The sequence below is a fragment of the Pinus tabuliformis genome, chromosome 4_2, assembly GCF_031772625.1.
Source record: "Pinus tabuliformis cultivar Carrire ecotype Pingquan chromosome 4_2, CPIR1, whole genome shotgun sequence".
Taxonomy (NCBI): Eukaryota; Viridiplantae; Streptophyta; class Pinopsida; order Pinales; family Pinaceae; genus Pinus; species Pinus tabuliformis.
The window spans coordinates 376,379,046-376,402,385 of record NC_142304.1 but is presented as its reverse complement, the minus strand read 5'-3'; positions in this window follow the sequence as shown (position 1 = coordinate 376,402,385).

Below are 23,340 nucleotides of genomic sequence, written 5' to 3'. Positions count from 1 at the left end.
GCAACAATTAGCAGCACAACAGCAGTTAAACAACCAGCTAAATGAGCAATTGCTCAAGGAGAAGCAGAGGATAGACCAAAGTGCAGTTCACAAGCAAAAATAATTATCTTTAGCATTGGCCAAGCTGAAGACAATGAACGAACAATTGAGAAAAACGAAATATGAGAAAATCGCTCAACTCTCAAAACAAATAGAAAAGTTCAAAGGCTTTCCTCAAAGAGCAGAATTCAAATCCGAAGCACTCCAGATCAATAAAGCATTGATCAATCAATTAAATTTACTATGTCATAATATTTCTCTTGCTGAGCCCCTTTGTGAAATTTCTTCATCAATGGTTGATAAATCAATTAGAGTAAGATAGAATTTGGAGTAGGCCGATGAGACATTAACAGACTTTCTTGCATGGCAAGAAACCAAGGAGGGACAAGCCGCAAATCTGCCTCAAATTCTGGAATCGCACAACCAAATTCTTTTCCTAGAAGGGCAGTCTCAATTGATGAAAGCAAAGCGGGCAACTTCAAGATGTAGATCAACAACTGGTAATTTGATTGAATTAATCATTGATACACTTTATCTGTCTAATTTGATTTCAGAATGTACTCCAGGTAAATTACCATCAGCTAAAGCATTGGAACAAAAGTGCAAATAGGAATTAGCAAAGAAGGAGAGAATAATCGCAGGCATCCAAAGTTTAACTTGGGACACCTTTTGGTTCTTCTTGGTTAAACCCCATAGTAAAAAAACAACAATAAAATGTTTAACCGATGCAATTGGTTACATGATTCCTGAAATTCATGATGCTACGTATTCAGCCCAACTGCATTCGCGCATGAGTCACCCTCCAGAATTGCAACCAATGCTTGCTATATGCCAGCTCAAGCCAAAGGATAATTAGCCGAAATAGTGAATCATTCTACCGACTGCAAGCATGTCTATTTCAAGAAGATTTTCATGATTTGGTTATACCACGTCATAACATTTTTATTTCATAGTTAGTTAGTTAGTAAGTATTTATGGACCCTTTCATGTATTTAGAAAGGGTCCTCAATTTTTGTATAAAAACTTGGATCGGGAGTTGCACTATTGTGCTTCCGATATATATATTTTTTATGAAGACTGGGCCTATATTCTGAATTTTAATGAAGAATGCTTTGATAAGATATGCACTATTGCTTTTTGTGAGAGTATTTCTAAATTGAAAGATGGGATCTGAATGCGATTGTTATAGGAAGGGACTCAAGTTACATATGGTACTATTATCTATGTCTTTGTTCCATTCTTTTATATGAATCAACGTTTATTCAATTATTGCTATCATTAGATATATGTATGTGTTTTTACTTATCACTATTGAATGTTTAAGGAATGTTATTATTTCAATCATATTTATGTCAATGACATATGAGAAAAAGTGTAATAATGTTTTAATTATTACTTTGTTCAACTATTTGAACATATTAATTATCATACGAATGAATGTATTTATTTATAAGTGGAGTCATCTATATGCCTATTTGTGGATAAAGATTATCAAAAGTTACACTAAAGTGGAAATTTCCCAGGATAGATTAGTTGTTAATAATTTTGCATTATAGAATAAATCATCCATCATTATCATTAGATAGTAGAAGATCAGTCACTTATCCATCCTATTTCCAAACCATTGGGAAACTGGTCCCATTATATCTAGTCGGAGCCACCACACCAAACAGAGAAGGAGCTGCCTTTAAGGTCCGGATCGGGTGGTTTTCCCCGATGTCAATGCATCGATTTTCGAGGCATCAACATTTTTGGTGCTAGAAGGAGGGCATGAGCTGTGAATGGCGAGCAAATCCAAACCTACAACCCATTCTGAGAGTAAATCTCCCTCCACCTCACCTCCGACTTCTCCTTTGCATGCTGGAACTCCAGTCTTCAAACGAGAAGAAGAAGAAACAACTACCACTGCTCAACCTCAACATATCTCAGACAAATTAAGTACTGAATCTCCTGAAGTACAGTCTCTCATCCATAAACTTCAAGGCTTCTCAATATCACCACAGAAATCTGAGGTATCTCAAGGCAGTGTGACTTTGCAATTTATTCCCTCTCACCCCCTAAGCAGACTTCAGAGTGAAAAGATTGGTATTGAACCTACTGAGTTACCTTTGCCCAAAAGGAAAAGGGCAAGGAAAACAATTGAAGGATCTGATAGTGAAACAATCTCATCATCCTCCTCCATTTCATCTTCTCCATTGCAAAGTCAACCATCCACTCCTCCATTACAAATTGTTGTTCAACAGGGAATAGGAACTTCAACATCGGCTTCGCAACTCTCTGGAATCTCAATATCTGCCCTTTCCCAACCATCTGGAACTTCATCGGCATTATCATCTACCATCTCCACAATGGCACAAAATCCATGGAGCAGTCCTGGTGCAGTCACTATGCCTGCACCTTTGCATCCATTGCCAGCACACCCTGAAAAATGGTTGCCAAAATTCAATCCAGATGCAGGAATACCAGCAGACGAACATATCAACAACTTTATGTTATCAGTCAATCTAAAGGGAGTTACAGAGGAAGATGTCATCGTTAGGCTTTTCCCTTATACCCTACAAGGATCAACTGGGTCTTGGTACTTTTCTTTACCATCAGGATCCATTACCAGTTGGAATATTTTTCTTGACTAAATATGGTGATAATAGATTTGTGGCAACATTAATCAACGATCTTTCAAATCTTAGGACAGAGTCCAAAGAACCTATAAAAGAATTCAATTCTAGGTTTAATAAACTCTTGAATAAGATCCCAACTGCCTCCAAACCTAGCGAACAAGTTAGAAGTGAATGGTATATAACAGCTTTACCTTCAAACATAGCTATCTTTGTAGATAGAGTTGGAAAACCTACTCTAGCAGAAAACATGAAAGAGGCAATTGCTGTGGAAAAACGTATTTCCGCTTTAGAAAAGAAAGCTGCTCTTGAAGATAGAAAATCTAAAAAGGTCTCTTTCAAAGATGATTCAAAAAAGAAAATGGCTAAAGATCCATATGATATGGAGGGTCTACAAAAATTTCTCAAAACTATGTCAAATGAAATGGTAGAAATCAAAAAGCAGGTAGCTGAAACTTCAACAAAAAGACCATTTAGGAACTTTAAGAAACCTGAATCAAAGCCACCAAATGTTATATCCAATGCAGACTCGGATCCAGAAGAAGATGAAGAAGAGGATATTGTTTTATCATATGAAGAAACTGAAGAAGAAGTAACTGCTGAATGCCATGGAATGTGGGATTTCATTTTACCTAATTCTGATACAGAAAATGAACAGGAAGCTTTCCCAGTTACTACCAGGAGTAAAGGTACTTCTGAACCTGTTCAAATAAATCAAAAGAAAAGAAACACGGGTACTCCTTCAAAAGAGAAAACTCCTACGAAGAAATCTCCAACTCCACCTTCTCAAAATCAGCCATCAGTTTCAAATCCACCTACAACAGCTAAAACATTAGTGGTTACAGACTCTATGGACTACAACATTATTGAAGACATGAAGAAAACAAAAGCAAATATTACAATGTTTGAACTCAGTAAACTCAAACACCAACAAAAGTTGCTGCTTAAGGAGTTAGATGTGGTACCATCTTCTCCTCTTCCTAATGCTGTATTGTCCAAAGCTGCCAATGAATCAGGTAAACCACCTCCTGGTAGAGTAGAAGCTACTGATGCTGTTTTAATTGGAGATAGATCAAATTCCCATACTCCTCCTTTTCTCTTAACCTACGAAATCTATAATAGAAATCTACACAACTGTTTGATTGACTCAGGGGCTTCTTTGAATATAATGCCAGCTTTGGTTTGTTCCAAACTGAACATAGAACCCCAAAAGTCTGCAATTCATATCGTTCAGTTGGATAGAACTAAGGTCCAGGTTTTAGGAGAAATCAATTCAGTTACTATCAGGTTATCAGCTGATCCATGAGTGGTTCAGAGAATTGATATTCTAATCGCTGATATACCTGAATTCTATGGTTTGATTTTGAGTAGAGATTGGTCTGAGAAACTTCATGGTTATATTTCCACCGATTGGTCTCATATGTGGTTACCTTATAAAGGGAAGCCAAATCAAATAAAGATCAATCGAGAGAAACATATGACTCATACTGTTACTGAGTTCGAACAAGAAAATCAACCAATAGCATTCAATAATAACATTTTGGGGAATTACTCATCTGAATCATTCTTTGGCAATTTTACTGCTCAACCATCACCCTTCTCAGTTAATAATTTCACATCTCAAATCGAAATTTTTTCTCAAACAGATACATCAAGGTGTGTTAAAATTGCTGAGGAAACTATAAATAAAACTGTAGATAAATCTTTGTTTTGGTCATTATATTTTGATGGGTCTAAATCTAGTGAAGGTGCAGGAGCAGGATGTATTTTAGTTAGTCCCGAGGGAGAAAAGACCATGTTATCATGTAGGCTGGAATTTGAATGCACAAACAATACGACTGAATATGAAGCCTTGGTTCAAGGACTTTATAAAGCAATTGGTCTTAAAGTTCAATATTTGAAAGTGTTCGGTGATTCGGAGATTGTTATAAGACAAGTTAGAAATACTATTCATTGCCTTTCTAATCACCTTAAACACTATCAGTCCTTGGTACAAGACCTAATATCTCAATTTCTGGCATTTAATATTTCTCCAATCCCTAGATCCTAGAATGCAGCAACAGATTTGCTAGCTAATGTTGCTTCTAAACTCCTTCCATCTGAAGATTACAGTCCCGATAGATTCTCAATAGAATTAATTTTTAGGCCATCAATTCCTGATAATGTCACTAACTGGCGAGTGTTCAATCATGATGAAGACATTTTAAATTTCTTAACTTCTGATAAATCCTATGATGATCAAATTATTGATGAAAGTGACCATGACCTTCAAATGAAGCAAAATCTCGAAGAAAACTCAATACCTAGACCAGTGGTCAAGCTTGAAGATCTTTATGACATCAAAGACAGATTTAAATAGGTTACTAATTCAAAGCTCCAAAGTTCAACTTTGAGATTTGAATTAATAAACCTTGGTACTAAGGACAATCCACAAAACATCAATTTGGGATTAGGACTTTCTTCAGAAGAAAGAATTGTGTTCATTAGATTATTGCATAAGTATAAAAATGTCTTTGCTTGGAAATATGATGATTTGAAAACATATGATACATCTATCATACAACATATGATTCAATGCTTTCTGAACAAAAACCAGTACAACAGAAATTAAGGAAGATTCATCCTAACTTAGAGAGTCAAATAAAAGCTGAATTAAATAAACTCCTGAAAGCTAAGATAATCTTTCCTGTTAGACATTCAAATTGGGTATCTAATATGGTGCCAGTTAGGAAGAAAAATGGTGACATCAGAATCTGTATTGATTTTAGAAATCTTAACAAAGCAAGTCAAAAGGATAACTTCCCTCTACCAACAATGGAGCAAACTCTCCATTCAGTAGCTGGTTCTGAACTAATGTCCTTCTTAGATGGTTTTTTAGGGTATAACAAAATTTTGGTACACCCTGATGACAGACTTAAGACTACTTTTAGAACTAAGTGGGAAACTTATGCCTACCAAAAAATGCCTTTGGGTTAATCAATGCTGGAGCTACGTTCTAAAGAGCAATGGACATAACATTCAAAGGACTGATCAATAAATCAATAGTTGTCTATTTAGATGATATTATTGTATTCTCTAAGAAAAGATCAAGTCATTTGCATGATCTGAAACAAATCTTTGAATGTTGCAAAAGGTATGGTATTTCACTCAATCCTAAGAAATCCTTTTTCGCTCTTGACCAAGGTAAACTCTTGGGCTTCATTGTTTCAAAAGATGGAATTTATATTGATTCGGATAGAATCAAAGAGATTTCTGATATTCCATTTCCTCATAATAAAAAATCCATGCAATCATTTTTAGGTCAAATTAACTTTGTAAAAAGATTTGTACCAGATTTTTCACAGATTGTTTTACCATTACAAACCATGATTAAGAAAAATTTAGTGTTTAAATGGGGGCCTGTAGAAAAAGAGGCATTTGATTCCATCAAACAATCAATCATTAATGCCCCTACTTTAAGTACTCCTAATTTTTCAAATCATTTCATCTTATATACTCTTGCATCCGATTCGTCCTACGCAGCAGTACTTACACAAATTAACGATCAAAACTTGGAAGCACCAATCTCATTTTATAGTTCAAACCTTCAAGGTGCTGAACTTAATTACTCGGAAGTTGAAAAACAAGCTTTTGCTGTATATAAAGCCATCAAACACTATAGACCCTTTCTCTTAAAATCTCACACAAAAGTTATAGTCCCTTTTTCAGCAGTAAGACAGTTATTAATTCAAAGGGAATTACGAGAAAAACGAGAAAATTGGGTCACAACACTACAAGAATATGACTTGGAAATAAAACCGGCAAAGATTGTCAAAAGCCAAGGTTTTTGCAGGTTGTTGGCAGGAGCTTCTAACATTCAGGAATCTAAAGGTACAAAAGATACTAAAGAAATCAATAAGATAAGTACCTCTAATCCTGAATCCCAATATGCAGATCTGATTTTTTATTTGAAAAATGGATATGCTCCTTCTAATCTATCCTATAAAAACAAACGTGCTATAAGATTGAAAGCAAAAAACTTCATAATTGTAGATGATGTATTGTTTAGACAGAATTATGATTCAATTATGTGAAGATGCTTAGAAAAGCCTAAAGCGCAAAAGGTCTTGCAGGAGCTACACGATGGACCGACAGGAGGACATTTTGGAGTTGATACAACAGCCCAAAAAATCATTCGTGCTGGGTATTATTGGCCCACCTTGTTCAGAGATACTCATGAATATGTAAGGAAATGCCAAAGTTGTCAAACTAATAGTGGAAGACAAAGGAACCCAACTTTCCCTTTGGAACCAGTCAACATTGAACAACCTTTTGAACAATGAGAATTGGATATCATTGGAAAAATCATGCCACATTCGTCCAAACAACATAGGTATATCCTCACAGCCACTGATTATTTTACTAAGTGGGTTGAAGCAATTCCTCTGAAGATAGCAAACTCTGAGGAAATTATCGAATTCATAGATCAGTTCATCATTACCAGGTTTGGTGTCCTCAACGCTCTCATTTTTGATAATGCATCTTACTTCTCTGGTAATTCTATATTTGACTTTGCTATCAAAACGGGATTTAAGTTGAAATATTCTGCAAACTACTACCCTCAGGGTAATGGTTTAGCATAATCTACCAATAAAAATATCATCAAAATCATGAAGAGAACTATCGAGCAGAATCATAAAAACTAGCACAAGTCTTTGACATTTGCACTATGGGCTGACCGAATAACACAGAAGGCCTCAATAGGCACTTCTCCATTTAATCTAGTGTATGGAAAGGAAGCTGTCATGCCAACAAATCTAGTACTTCCATCACTAGCCCTAGTGCAGTTTATTGAAGAGACTCCCTCATCTTCTATCCAAGTGAGACATGATCAGATCCTGAAACTAGAGGAAGAAAGGGTGTTGGGTCCCTATAATACTAGTGATTACCCCATTACTATTGTAGTTATACCCCTTATTTATATTGTTGTGCCCCTATTACCCCCATATTGTTATTTCTGTGCCCCATAGAATCCCTCTATTGTTATTTTTGTGGCTTTATATTATTATTGTTAGGTCGGCTGGATTATATTGTGACTCCTTAGACTCCTATATATAGAAAGGAGGTTTTGTCATTTGTATCATCCAAGAATTGTTCATTTATGTAATGTAAAGGAGGTTGCCCCTCGAAGAGGCTGAATTCTAAGGCGTTGATCTATCTTTTCTATCTTTTCTTGAGCTGGTTTCATAACATTTGGTATCAGAGCTTTGGATTCTAGGGTTTCGCTGCTCCAAACAGGTCATCGTGGAATTTTCGCTATAACTTTTTTCTGTGACGTTTCAGAAGTCGCAAAAAAAACCCATTTGAGAAGAATTGACGCTGAACCTTGGGTCCGAATTTCAGAGCTTTTCGCGCGATATTTCGGAGATATGATCTGAGGAAGTTGGTCTTTTTGCAGACTCCTGAATTACATTCAAAACAGGTGACCTGGGGAAAATCGTCATAACTTTCTCTCTGAGGATCGGATTGAAATTTCGTAAAAAGGTACAGAAAGAGGACGGACTGTAGTTTCTTGTGGATATTGTTTAGATCCAAAGGTTGAAACAGTGACTCGCGGCACGTCGTACAAGTTAGCTCTACTGAACTAGTCTATAATCAAGTCACTGTGGGAGATTTCACATAACTCTTCCTTGGAGAATCCAATTTGGGTCAGACTTGTGGCATTGGAAAGAGGACACAGAGAGCTACTACAAGTCACAATTTCAGAACTAGATGATTGGAAAGTACAGAGATACATCAGAGGCAATATCGAGCTCCTACAAAGTGAAAAAAGGTGTGTAGATTTTTTTAAATTTTTGCTTAAGCTTGGTTTGAAAATTTATTTTGAAGAAATTCAAAGGGCATAGTAGAGCATTATTATCGGTAACTGATGCCCCGAGGAAAGAAAATGCAAACACCTAGTAAGGAACCTGAAAGCTCTAGCATGACTCATGAAGAAGAGGAAGAAATGCTACATGATATATCAAAATTACAAGAACAAGTGCAACAAATGTCACGCTCACAAAAGCTAACAGATGCTAAGATAAATGGCGTGGAAGCTAAGATGAATGGCATGGAAGCTAAGATGGACAATTTGAAAATAGATTTGAACACAAATTTGAAGACAGGCATGGCAGATTTGAAGACAGATTTGACAAATTTTCTACAAGAAATACTTACTAATGGTGAAAAGGTAGTAAAGGAAACTCATGATGAGAACAAAAGAAATGTTAATCATGATTCCATAGATCTAATGTTGGATCGAAGAATCACCATATTCCAAAAATCGATATGAGGAAGTTTGATGGCAAGGATCCCGCCACATGGATATTACAGATGGAGCAATTCTTCGATCTCAATAATGTGCAAAACACACAAAAGGTACGTATGGCAACTTTATATTTGGAACCAAATCAGTTTGTATGGTATCAATGGCTTTGCTCTCGTAAACAATTTATCACTTGGGCAATTTTTACGGAAGAATTGATAGCACATTATGAGGATACAAAAAGCAACACTTTTTTTAGCCAATTGATAAGTCTCAAACAAAAGGGTTCAATAATGGAGCACATTGAGGAGTTCCAAAAATTGAACATAAGGGTAAAAGATATTCCAGAGGAGCATAGGATTGATGTGTTCATAGGGTCTTTAAAGGATAATATCCAACATGATGTGTGCCTTTGGGAACCTGATTCATTAGAGAAGGCATTCAGGTTAGCAAGAAAAATGGAAAGCAAAATTATGGCAACTAGGAAGCATACCATTCACAACTATAAAGACGGAAGTGTTGTTGCCCATAGTCTTCCACAACCTACAAGGTTGACACCACAACAATTGGAAGAAAAAAGAGCAAAAGGGCTTTGTTACAATTGTGATAGCAAATACACAAAAGGTCATAAGTGTGCTGAGAAGAAATTATTCTACATAGATTGTGAAGAGGAAGAAGAAAAGGAGCAAGAAAGGTCAAAAGAAGAGGATATATTCCAGGAACAAAGCCTAGATGAAGAACAAATAAATCCGACCATATCTTGTAATGCATTGGCGGGAATTACCACTCCTCAAACCATCAAGATAGAAGGACAAATCAAGAAGAAAAAGGTAATAGTGTTGATTGATTCAGGAAGCACCCACAATTTTATTCATTGTAGGGTAGCAAAAGAATTGAATTGCTTCCTATATCCAGCACCAGAGTGTCAAGTGATGATTGCAAATGGAGGAACAATAAATTGCTCTGGAAAGTGCCATAATATCAAGCTATCCATGGGAGAATATGTATTGACTAGCCCAATGCTTTCCATTCCAATGGGAGGTGCTGATGTTGTACTAGGAGTCCAATGGCTACAATCCTTGGGTACAATAGCTTTTAATTTTCAAGAACTTTTCATGAAATTTTCTGTGGAAGGAAAGGAAGTTGAATTAAGGGGTATTGCAGGGAAACCAGGAAAGATAATCAGCTCTAATGGCATGACAAAGCTTCTAAAAAAGGAGCAAAGAGGTGTAATTGCACAATTATGTTCGCTAGATGTTTCCACATTGGAATCATCTATTTCTCCAGATCTCCAAAAAGTCCTGGACAATCATTCCAAGGTATTTGAGACTCCCAAAGGTCTCCCACCTATGCGTGATCATGATCATGCTATTCATCTGATTCCAGGAAGTGTTCCTCCAAACATCAGGCCGTACAGATATCCCTATGTCCAAAAAAGTGAAATTGAACGTATGGTTGCAGAAATGCTAGAGGCTGGTATAATTCAACCGAGTCAAAGTTCTTTCTCAGCTCCAGTAGTATTGGTGCACAAGAAGGATGGATCATGGCGCATGTGTCCAGATTATAGGGAGCTCAACAAGCTCACTATTAAAGATAAGTTCCCCATTCCTGTCATTGATGAATTACTGGATGAATTGCATGGATCAATTTACTTCACCAAGTTGGATCTTCGTTCGGGATATCATCAAATCAGAATGAAGATTGAAGACATTCCGAAAACGGCATTTAGAACTCATGAGGGTCATTATGAATTTTTGGTCATGCCTTTTGGCCTTACCAATGCACCTTCAACATTTCAAGGTTTGATGAATTCAATTTTCAAACCATTCCTTAGAAAATTTGTGTTAGTATTTTTTGATGATATACTAATCTACAGCAAGTCTTGGAAGGATCATGTTGAACATGTTGACAGGGTGCTACAACTATTGGAGGAGAAACAATTATATGCAAAAAGATCCAAATGTTTCTTTGGAGTCCAGGAGGTGGAATATTTGGGTCATATTGTATCTCATGAAGGAGTTAAGGTAGACCCTAGCAAAATTAAAGCCATTAAGGAATGGAAAATCCCCACATCCATAAAGCATCTGCGAGGATTTCTTGGGTTGACAGGGTATTATCGCAAGTTTGTTAAGAATTATGGGAGAATAGCAGCACCTCTAACAACATTATTGAAGAAAGATTCATTTTCATGGACTCCGGAAGCAACAAAGGCCTTTGAACATCTTAAAGAGGCAATGTGCCAAGCACCGGTCTTAGCTACACCGGACTTCACAAAAACCTTTATTGTGGAATGTGATGCTTCAGGAAATGGAATTGGTGCTGTTCTAATGCAAGATGAAAGACCCATTGCTTTTGAAAGTCGTCCAATCAAGGGAAAGTTTTTAAGCAAAGCTATTTATGAGAAGGAAATGTTGGCAATACTCCATGCACTTAAGAAATGGCGACCCTACCTAATGGGAAGACACTTCAAGGTAAAAACGGATCATGATAGCCTTAAATACTTTTTAGAACAAAGATTATCCTCTGAAGAGCAACAAAAGTGGGTCACAAAGATGTTGGGTTATGACTTTGAAATCATCTACAAAAAAGGGAAGCAAAATGTGGTGGCAGATGCACTCTCAAGAAAGGATGAGGATGTGGAAGCATTGTTGTGTGCCATTTCTATTATCCAACCAGATTGGATAAACGAAGCAAGGGAGGAATGGAAGAATGACGAAGAAGTGTGGGCACTTATTCGAAAGCTACAACAAGATTCCAGTACTTCTGATACATTTAGCTGGCAAAATGATTCGTTATGGTACAAAGATCGCTTATACCTCTGTAAGAATTCCCAGCTAAAACAAAAGATTCTTATGGAATTGCACACTTCTCCCTTAGGAGGGCACTCAGGATTTTTAAAAACTTACCACAGGGTTAAGAAGGAATTTTTTTGGGATGGCCTTAAATCAGATATTCAAAAGTTTGTGGCGGAATGTTTGGTTTGCCAACAAAATAAAGTTGAAACAATTAAGACACCGGGTCTATTACAACCTTTATCCATTCCAAGCCAACGTTGGGAGGAGGTTTCAATGGATTTTATCACAGGTTTACCCAAGTCTGAGGGAAAGAGTGTCATCATGGTGGTAGTTGACAGACTTACCAAGTATGCACACTTTTGTGCATTATCACATCCATTTAAAGCCAGTACAGTTTCTACTGCATTTATGGAAACAGTTCAAAAGCTACATGGAAACCCAAAGATTATTGTAAGTGACAGAGATCCCATTTTCACTGGAAATTTTTGGACAGAATTATTTTCTTGTCTTGGTACTCAGTTAGCTCATAGCTCATCTTATCATCCTCAATCTGATGGGCAAACTGAGATAGTAAACAAATGTTTGGAAGGATATCTTCGTTGCTTTGTATCTGATAAACAGACACAATGGGTCAAATGGTTGCCTCTGGCTGAATGGTGGTATAACACTTCCTTCCATACAGCAACAAAAATGACCCCATTTATGGCACTTTATGGGTATCAACCACCATCCATCACATCATATTTAAGAGAAAATTCTAAGGTTCAGGCAGTGGAACATCACATCGAACATCAACAACAAGTCCTCCAACTCTTAAAGGATAACCTCGTGTTGGCACAAAATAGAATGAAACAACAGGCAGATCAACATCGCAGTGAAAGAAGTTTTGATGTAGGTGATTGGGTATTCCTACGGCTACAACCATATAAGCAAATGTCCCTAAAGCAAGCTAAGAAGGATAATAAATTATCACCAAAGTATTATGGTCCGTACAAGGTGTTGCAAAAGATTGGTACTATGGCATACAAATTGGAGCTTCCTGCAGCTTCTCGATTGCACCCAGTTTTCCATGTTTCATGTTTAAAGAAGGTTATAGGCGACAAGCTCCCAGTTCAAACAATATTGCCAGAACTTGACGAGGAAGGAAAAATTATATTGGAACCGGAAGCAGTCACAGAAACAAGAACTCGACAGCTACGAAATCGATCAATTTCAGAGTATCTTATCAAGTGGAAGAACTTATCCGCTGAAGATTCCACATGGGAGGATGAGAATTTTATGCAGAAGTATCCAGAACTACTCAAGCGTTGAGGACAACACTTTTTTGAAGGAGAGGGGCATGTTGGGTCCCTATAATACTAGTGATTACCCCATTACTATTGTAGTTATACCCCTTATTTATATTGTTGTGCCCCTATTACCCCCATATTGTTATTTCTGTGCCCCATAGAAGCCCTCTATTGTTATTTTTGTGGCTTTATATTATTATTGTTAGGTCGGCTGGATTATATTGTGACTCCTTAGACTCCTATATATAGAAAGGAGGTTTTGTCATTTGTATCATCCAAGAATTGTTCATTTATGTAATGTAAAGGAGGTTGCCCCCTTGAAGAGGCTGAATTCTAAGGCATTGATCTATATTTTCTATCTTTTCTTGAGCTGGTTTCATAACAAAGGGAGAAAGCCCAAATCATACATGCAAAACATCAGCAGATTATTAAGTCATCTTTTGATGCAACTTCAACAAGCTCAAAACATTTACAAGTTGGTGATCTAGTTTTGAAGTGGGACAAAGCCCATGAAGATAAAGGAAAACACACTAAGTTTCAGAAAATGTGGCTTGGACCATTCCAAATCAGTGAGAAGATAGGCCCTTCTACATTCATATTGCAAGATTTATCAGGAAAGAGAGATTCTCTTCCTGTCAATGGCCTTATTCTCAAAAAATTCTTCAATTGAGAAGGTAATCCCTTCTCCCTTTGTAAATATTCAATTTTCGGCAGGATTTGTGTGAATAAATTAGTTTGTTTAAAATCCTAGCAAATAAAGTTGTAAAAAGCCTTCCATTGGTCTTTGCTATATTGAAAAAGTTACTCAAAAGAAATTAGTTTTAATATTTACTTTTAAGAAATGGAAGCCAGGAAAGAAAAGGAAAATTCTAGGAAATTAGGTATAATTAGATTCTGAAAACCCCATTTTATTTTTGTGAAATCTTCTCAAAAGCTTAGAAATACTATAAATCATTTTAAAGTTTTAGAAGCTGAAGAATGGTTATCAACATAAAACAGAAACTGATTCAATCTTAACATATGCAACTCTTACCCTATCATCCATATTCTCTTAAGGATAAAATTGTTCATCCCATTCATCAAAGTTTATAATTATTCAGAGTGTAATTCTAAAATATATTTGATATAAAAGATAAAGTGTCTTACTACAAGCTTGCTTACCATGATCATGGGGGAATAATTCAACTGACATTACCAATACTGCATACTAAAACAGGGTAATGGCTTATTATTATAAGACAAGGGGTCTCATCAAGAGCCAGCTTGTTCAGTTAAATTACAACCAGTGAATGGCATTGTCAATAGCTGGCCACCAAACCAGGACAATGGCTTTTTATCTTACAAAATAAAGAAAAAAGAAAATGAATACAAAAATGTGGAAACATATCTTTTGAATTCATTCTTTTTAATTATGCTTTGAAATGGATGGAACAATGAACGATCTAATGGTTAAAAGGTAACCCTGCTGAGACTATAGATGTTTGCTGGTAGCAGAGGCTCTACCTATGACAAAGGAGTCATTATAAAAGCTAAGTTGGAAAAGTCATTTGTTTTATCATTATCAACCACTTGGGATGAATCTAAAGCTTAGAATGTATTTACTTTTAAGTAGAGAAAGAGATAGCAAAAATAGTTATCATTACATTCAGGATTTATGATTATCTAGTTATATTAGATTTTCTCTATCAATTAAGGTTTTCATATCAAGAAAGTTAAAGTATTATGTTACTTTCTCAGAGATAACTGTTTCTCCCAGTAAATCGCCAATTGTTGTGCTAAACAACAACCCCCCATTTCCTATAAAATCTTTATATAAAATTTTAAATAAGAAATGGGTCCCTTTAAATCAACTTAGGTAAGATTTGAGTGTTAATAAATAAAATCGGTATTAACCCATCATAAGGGAAAACCCTTAGGAAAAGGCTTAATGTAAATGAATTATTATAAAAGCCTTTTGAATGAGAATAAAGCATGACTTTTAAAAATATTATAAAACTCTTTGTTATTGCGATAAAGCGATCGGAAGATCGCATATCGCAAAGACAAAGGAAACATACGCAAAAGGCCACAAAGACCCTTATCCATTTTCTCCGATCCGAAAAGACAATCGCAATCGGGAATCGGAGAAGCCAAAAGCCAAGCGCAATATAATCAAGCCCCTTGAAATCTCCGATGCAATAAAACATATCGTAATCGGCAAATCGACAATGTCAACAAGCCAACACATAAACAAGGAATGTTCTAAACCTCCGATGCGATAAAGCATATCGTAATCAACAATCGGTGAAATCATAGTGACTAAACAAGAAAGCCCAAGCCCATTCCTGATTGCAATGTATTAATTAGGCGCACATCTCGAAAATCTATTTAAAATGGTTTGCATGCATTATATCACCTTTTCGGCAATCAGAGATATTTAAAGAAAATATTAAGGCCTGCACCTTGACATTCCCGATCACCGATTAGCGATTTATCATTGATCATCCATCAAAGAAATCTAAGGCATGCTTGAATTAATCATTCAACATATAAATGACATGATGGGCATTTAAAACAGTCTTTACCACGATTGACAGGTTAAACGGCTATTCAATGAAGCAGTTAAGGATAGATCTTTTCGTTAGATTTCATCCGCAACAAACTTTAACTATATTCCATTATCACCTACCAATCGACGTAGCTCTTTTTCATTATCATATTGGTCTATAGCAGCATTTCTCTGTATCACGGTTTTTAATTGCTTGTGCAGAATTCCACTAAGACTAGAAATCTCAAGAAAATGGGAAAGAAATCCAAGAAGTCTGCAACAGCAGCTCCTCCAACAAAAGATCCAGGACCAAGTAAAAAGGGATTGATATCAGACACAATGTGTCTTGGATTGGGAAATACAAGCTGGGAGAGTATCTATAATTTGATTGAAGTTGAAGAGCCTGAGGAGTTATCCGAAGAAGCCACGGCTGATTCAACTAATAAGTCTGAAGGAACTCTCAAAGAGTTGGCATGCTCCTTTCTTCATAGAATAGCAACACGAGCTAAAGTCCTCCCATATACTGATGTCGTGAGATGGGTGGTGGAGAAAATTCCAGTTACAAATAGAACCTTTTGCACAACTGACGGGAGGATATTCGGCTCGTTTCAGCCCGATGATCTAAGGAAAATGTATCACTTACCTGAGCCTGAGAAGCGGTACAACAAAGCATTCTTAGAAGCTTTTGCGAAGGAAAACGAGTCAGAATCAACCCCGATTAAGCAGTGGAGACACTTCCCTGAGAAGCACAAGCATGAATCATCGGATAAGTACTCTGTAGACTCATTGGCTTCTCCATATTGTTACACTGGAGCTATGATGTGTAGAATGTGGGGGATACATGACTCCGCTAAGTTTACTATAGAAATGGTCCTTCTAATGGAGGCTGCAATCAATGGCTATGTGATGGATTGGGCTAATATTTTATCTGATAAACTAGCCACAACAATTCTAGAATACAGGGCAAATGTATATCACACTACTATGACCATTTCCCCATTCTATTATAGCGCATTCATTATGGACACTATTTGTTTTAATTTTGAATTTCCATTGCTCGGGTGGAGATGGACCCCCGCAGACCCCAAACCAATACATATCTATCATGACCAGTTATGGAAGGCCAATTACAAAAATCACCTGTATAAAATCTGCAATGGTTTTATTTTACCTATTTATTATTCCATTTTTGATAAGCCTACTCCCCAGATATCTCCAGAGGTAGAAACAGATTTGACAACAGTGGGTAGTTGGTTTGGGGAAGAGAAATTCACTTATATAAGGCTTTTTGGTAGCAATACAAAACCCCATGTCCTTCCCCTGTATGTGCCTGATAAACTGTTAGCTCAGGAATTGGCTTATCAGATAACAGTAGATGGGACATCCAAAACCCTTAAAATTCCAAGACACAGATATGGCCTACATTTCCATTACGGTGCGGCATTTTCACTCTCTATGATTATAAGCACGCAGAGAAGTAGACGTAGAAATTGCAAACACTAAAGCTTGCCACAATTCCTAATAGACAGTATGATCCTAGGAAGGTGGCCTATAATGTTCTTGACCAAGCCAAGCTTGCCAAATTTGATCATGAAAATGATGTCTTCAATGATCTATTTGCCTCATCTGAATCACTATTCCAAGTTGAAGCATTGGCTAAACTCAAATATCAAGATGAAAGACTGGAAGTGTTTAATAGGCTTAGAGAATAGAGGTTGCCAACTCTACCTCTAGACCTCTTAGTCACAGCTCCTACAGTCCATTCATCTGCTCAGACTGAACAAATAGTCATTGGTAAGCCTTCTGATATTGAAAAGGTCTCCGAAAAGGAAAAGGAACAGGAACAGGAACAGGGACAGGGAAAAGATATTCAATTCACAGATATAGATACTCAGATTGATCCCAAGCTTCTTAAAGAATGGCAATAGTTTGATTCCATTATAAGCAATACTGAGAATCTACAGGAGTTTAGTACACCTGAAGTGACAACTGGTCACAAGATAGCAACTAAAACGGTTCCAACTGAAGGAACCAACGGCCCACCAATCACTCAAAAGGATATGGAGATAATTCCGGAGAATCCATCTGATGAAATCATCCTGCATGTAGAAGAAATACCACCTTTAGATGTCTTCTACAGCCCTAAGCACAGGGCTATAGTAAAAAGACAAAGGAAAAAGAGAAAGCTTGATCAACCTTCTCTTTTACCTGCGCAAATGGAAATGGCTAATGTGGTATGGAGAGAGGAAGTTAACCCTTCCGAAGACCTCACGAAACTCTCTCAATATGCCGGGGCATACTCGGCAGCTACTATGGATAAAGCATCGGAAGTCAGTAATCTACTCAAAGAAAAAGATCAAACAATCCTTTCACTTGAGGCACAGGTATCCGACAGATAGCAAAGGATAGAGCAGTTAGAGCAACAATTAGCAGCGCAACAGCAACTAAATGAGAAATTGCTCAAGGAGAAGCAGAGGATAGACCAAAGTGCAGTTCACAAGCAAAAAGAATTATCTTTAGCATTGGCCAAGCTAAAGACAATGAACGAACAATTGAGCAAAACGAAAGATGAGCAAATCGCTCAACTTTCACAACAAATAGAAAAGTTCAAAGGCTTTCCTCAAACAGCAGAATTCAAATCCGAAGCACTCCAGATCAATAAAGCATTGATTAATCAATTAAATTTACTATGTCATAATATTTCTCTTGCTGAGCCCCTTTGTGAGATTTCTTCATCAATGGTTGATAAATCAGTTAAAGTAAGATAGAATTTGGAGTAGGCCAATGAGACATTAACAGACTTTCTTGCATGGCAAGAAACCAAGGAGGGACAAGCCGCAAATCTGCCTCAAATTCTGGAATCGCACAAGCAAATTATTTTCCTAGAAGGGCAGTCTCAATTGATGAAAGCAAAGCGGGCAACTTCAAGATGTAGATCAACAACTGGTAATTTGATTGAATTAATCAATGATACACTTTATCTGTCTAATTTGATTTCAGAATGTACTCCAGGTAAATTACCATCAGCTAAAGCATTGGAACAAAAGTGCAAACAGGAATTAGCAAAGAAGGAGAGATTAATCGCAGGCATCCAAAGTTTAACTTGGGACACCTTTTGGTTCTTCTTGGTTAAACCCCATAGTAAAAAAACAACAATAAAATGTTTAACCGATGCAATTGGTTACATGATTCCTGAAATTCATGATGCTACGTATTCAGCCCAACTGCATTCGCGCATGAGTCACCCTCCAGAATTGCAACCAATGCTTGCTATATGCCAGCTCAAGCCAAAGGATAATTAGCCGAAATAGTGAATCATTCTGCCGACTGCAAGCATGTCTATTTCAAGAAGATTTTCATGATTTGGTTATATCACCTCAGAGCATTTTTATTTCATAGTTAGTTAGTTAGTAAGTATTTATAGACCCTTTCATGTATTTAGAAAGGGTCCTCAATTTTTGTATAAAAACTTGGATCGGGAGTTGCACTATTGTGCTTCCGATATATATTTTTTTTATGAAGACTGGGCCTATATTCTGAATTTTAATGAAGAATGCTTTGATAAGATATGCACTATTGCTTTTTGTGAGAGTATTTCTAAATTGAAAGACGGGATCTGAATGCGATTGATATAGGAAGGGACTCAAGTTACATATGGTACTATTATCTATGTCTTTGTTCCATTCTTTTATATAAATCAACGTTTATTCAATTATTGCTATCATTAGATATATGTATGTGTTTTAACAACAATCCTTTTACTTATCACTATTGAATGTTTAAGGAATGTTATTATTTCAATCATATTTATGTCAATGACATATGAGAAAAAGTGTAATAATGTTTTAATTATTACTTTGTTCAACTACTTGAACATATTAATTATCATATGAATGAATGTATTTATTTATAAGTGGAGTCATCTATATGCCTATTTGTGGATAAAGATTATCAAAAGTTACACTAAAGTGGAAATTTCCCGGGATAGATTAGTTGTTTATAATTTTGCATTATAGAATAAATCATCCATAATTATCATTAGATAATAGAAGATCAGTCACTTATCCATCCTATTTCCAAACCATTGGGAAACTGGTCCCATTATATCTAGTCGAAGCCACCACACCAAACGGAAAAGGAGCTGCCTTTAAGGTCCGGACCGGGTGATTTTCCCTGATGTCGATGCAGCAATTTTCGACGCATCAACAAGTTGATATATAAAGCATTAAAATTAGATCCAACCATTAATTTGGTTAAACCTCGTCCTTTGATGAGCTTGGTTGGCTGATTTCCATGTCATATTTCAGAATGATGGCAATCCATTTGCCTCTTTTGCCATCTTGTTCATTTTGTGTCAAAATATCTTTAACTACAACATTCGGTACATAAGCAATTATATGGGAATGAAGGATATATACTCTGAAATCTTTAATTGCTTTTATTAGTGCAAAAGCCTGCTTTTCCATTATGTTGTACTTGAGTGCAACATCCCTTAAAGCCTTGCTAAAGAAAGCAATGGGTTGTTCATATCCATCAACATTTTTCTGCAAAAGGACAACTGCAACAGTATGTTCAGAAGCAAATGAAAAAATTATAAAATCTTTAGTAAAATCTGGACTAATAAGGACTGGTGCCTTTGTTAATGCTTGTTTAACCTGGTCAAACGATTGCCTAGCTTCGATGTTCCACCTGATTTCATAATCTCGTTTTAGCATGTTTGTGATGTTTCTAAGAAGTTCTGCAAGGTTAGGGATAAATATTCTCAAGAAGTTTATTCTCCCAATAAATGATTGAAGTTCTTTAATATTTCTTGGATGATTTATTTTTAGAATAGCTTCAATCCTTTTAGGATCAATTTTAATACCCTCCTTAGATATGATATGACCAAAAAGTTTTCCTTCTTCAAGGCCAAACATTGTTTTCTTAGGATTTAGTGAAATCCCAAACCTCCTACATTTTTCAAATACTCTTCTCAGGTGCATGAGATGCTCTTCATCAGATTTAGAATATACAGTTATGTCATCTAGATAGATCACAATAAATCTGCCAATTTCATGAGCAAAAGCAATATCCATTTCTCTTTGAAATGTGTCCCCAACATTCATTAATCCAAAATGCATCTTCACATACATGAAGGTACCCCATGGAGTGGTAAAGGAAGTTTTGTCCCAATCTTCTTGATGAACTAGGACATGATTATAACCTAAGAAACCATCTAATAAGGATATCCTATAAGATCCAACTACCTTTTGCAGAATATGATCCATTTTAGGTAAGGGATAGTTGTATTTTAGGGAAACTTTGTTTAGGTTTCTGAAATCTATACACAATCTAATTTCACCTGTTTTCTTCCTGGTTGGCACAATATTGGAAACCAAATTAGAGTACCTAAGAGGAACTATGATTTTAGAATCATACATTCTTTTGATTTCCTTCTCAATTAAAGGAATTAGAACAAGATTTATTCTATGAAGTTTTTGTTTAAAGGGTTTCTGATCTTCTTTAATTGGAATTTTGTGTTGTATAATTTCTGCGTCATATGTTTTAAGATCTTCATAGCTCCAAGTGAAAACATCACTAAATTCCTTGAATAAAGAAATATATTTTTGTTTTTCAGTTGCTGGGATTGATTTATATAGTTTTATGATTTTTGGGTCCTTTTTAGTATCTAAATTACAATCTTCGACAATTGTTCCTGAGGGTTCAATCTTAGGCTTTTAGCCACGTCATTGAAATCAAATAATTCTTCTAATGGAGCTAGACCTCTAGGGAAGACATTATCTTTAAGATGGAGTGTTTCAAATTCTTCCTTTTCAGGATCTACCTCAAGCAATTCTAGTTTATTTACAACTTAATCTATGGGTGTATTTACATCTAAATTATCCAATTGCCTTTCTGGATCAGAATGTTCTACAATTTGACTATCTACTTCAGATTCCAAATCGATATTGTCATCTTGAAATTCATCTTTGGATTGCAAAAAACTTTCAATTTGTTTATTGTTTCCAAACACCTACCAATATCTCATGTTATCAGGTACAACTGGTCGATGTTTTACTTCAAGTACATATTCTTGATTAGGATGAGGTATTTTACAAGAGCTAGCTGAAAAAGCCAAATTATTTGGAATGATATTTTGTTTTCTTGGAATTCCAGAAAGGTCATATTCAAGAAAAATATCTAGGAAGTCAAGCACAACATTTCTGTATGCTCCCATCCTAGGATGTTTGGCTGAATATTCTCCTTTAATTTGTTTGATAATTAATTCAACATCCCCTTGAATGGATATTCTTTTAGCACCTAACTTTTTTAAGAACTGCAATCCTAGAATAAGGGCTTCATACTCTGCTATGTTATTAGTACATTGAAAATTAAGCCTGTATGAATGACCCCTAGCATGATTATTTCATGTATTAACCACCCAAATTCCTGCTCCAAGACCATCTTTGCTGCAAGAGCCATCAAAACTAATGTTCCAAAGAGGTTTAGGAGGAGTTCTTAGCTTTTTTATTTGTGTTTGGGCTAGGTCCGTTTTAGAAATTTTAGTTTTAGCATTGATCACTTTAGTGTTGACATCCCCATCATTGTAAAGAATGAAATAATCCAAATTTGAATGAACAGAATAAAGTGGATAGTTGTGAGATTTGTCTTGAATACTCACCATGAATTTCATCAAGGTTTCCCTATATAGTCTTCTTTGCTGCCCAAAAACTAGTATGGTAACAAAGGTCATATCCATCTGTAAGGTACCTTGTAATTTTGCTCCCCATGAGCGTGACAACAACATGCCATACTTAGGGGGAATGTCTGCAACCACTATGTCCATTACTAGAATTTTAGTAGGGATTTGGGCTAAAGTAACACATAGGTCTTTGTTAAGACCTAGGCATCTAACTTCGCTGGAATCAAAAGAGTACAAGTTTTTGTAAGGTCTAGTAATGTCAAGTCTTAATTTCTACATAACAGCTTTAGGCATTAAATTGTGGGATGCACCTGAATCTAGCATAGCATTATGGAGAACCTTATCTTGAATGTGCAGGCTAACATAGAATGGAGGAACACCCCCTTCTTGTTGTTTGCCTTCAACTTTCGGTCCAAATAAGAGTTCAGGTTGGTCATCATTCAGATCCACAAAGTCAGTGCTTTCCCCTATGTTTAGAGCTTTCATTACTTGGGGTATGTACATGTTTTTACTCATTAACTCTATGAGAGGAATAATGATTTTCAATTTGGCTAATTCATTCTCAATGTTGAATGATGTTTGAATCTTACTTAAGTTAGGAAGTTCAAATTGATCTGTGATTTGTTTAGTCATAGACTCCTTTTGTTGATTGGTGGTTTGGACATCTGTTTGAGTAGTTTTATAAACACTGTCAACTACCTTTTTGACAGGGATTTCTACCTTCTTCTTACTAGACTTATCCACAATTTTCTTAGAAAGATTGTTTGTGGTTTTCAAAAGTTTATTTTTAGATGAATTTTTAGTAGGATTATCTGAAATTTTGGCATTGAGAGTGTTTGGATTCTTTTTAATCCTACGGTTGTACTGCCTATGGACTTCCATTATGACACTTTCAAAGCGTTGTTTATATTCATCTGACTCTTTAGAATCCAATTCAGTTTGGGCTAGGAGAAAAAGTTCCTTCTCCTCTTAAGTGAGGAAAACTGCTTCATCGTCGCTTATTCCCATAAAATTTGTTTGATTATCCTCCAAATATTCCACAATATTCCGCTCATCATTTGTGTAATTTTCCTTAAAAGGAGGCCGAACCTACTGCTCTGGACCCTT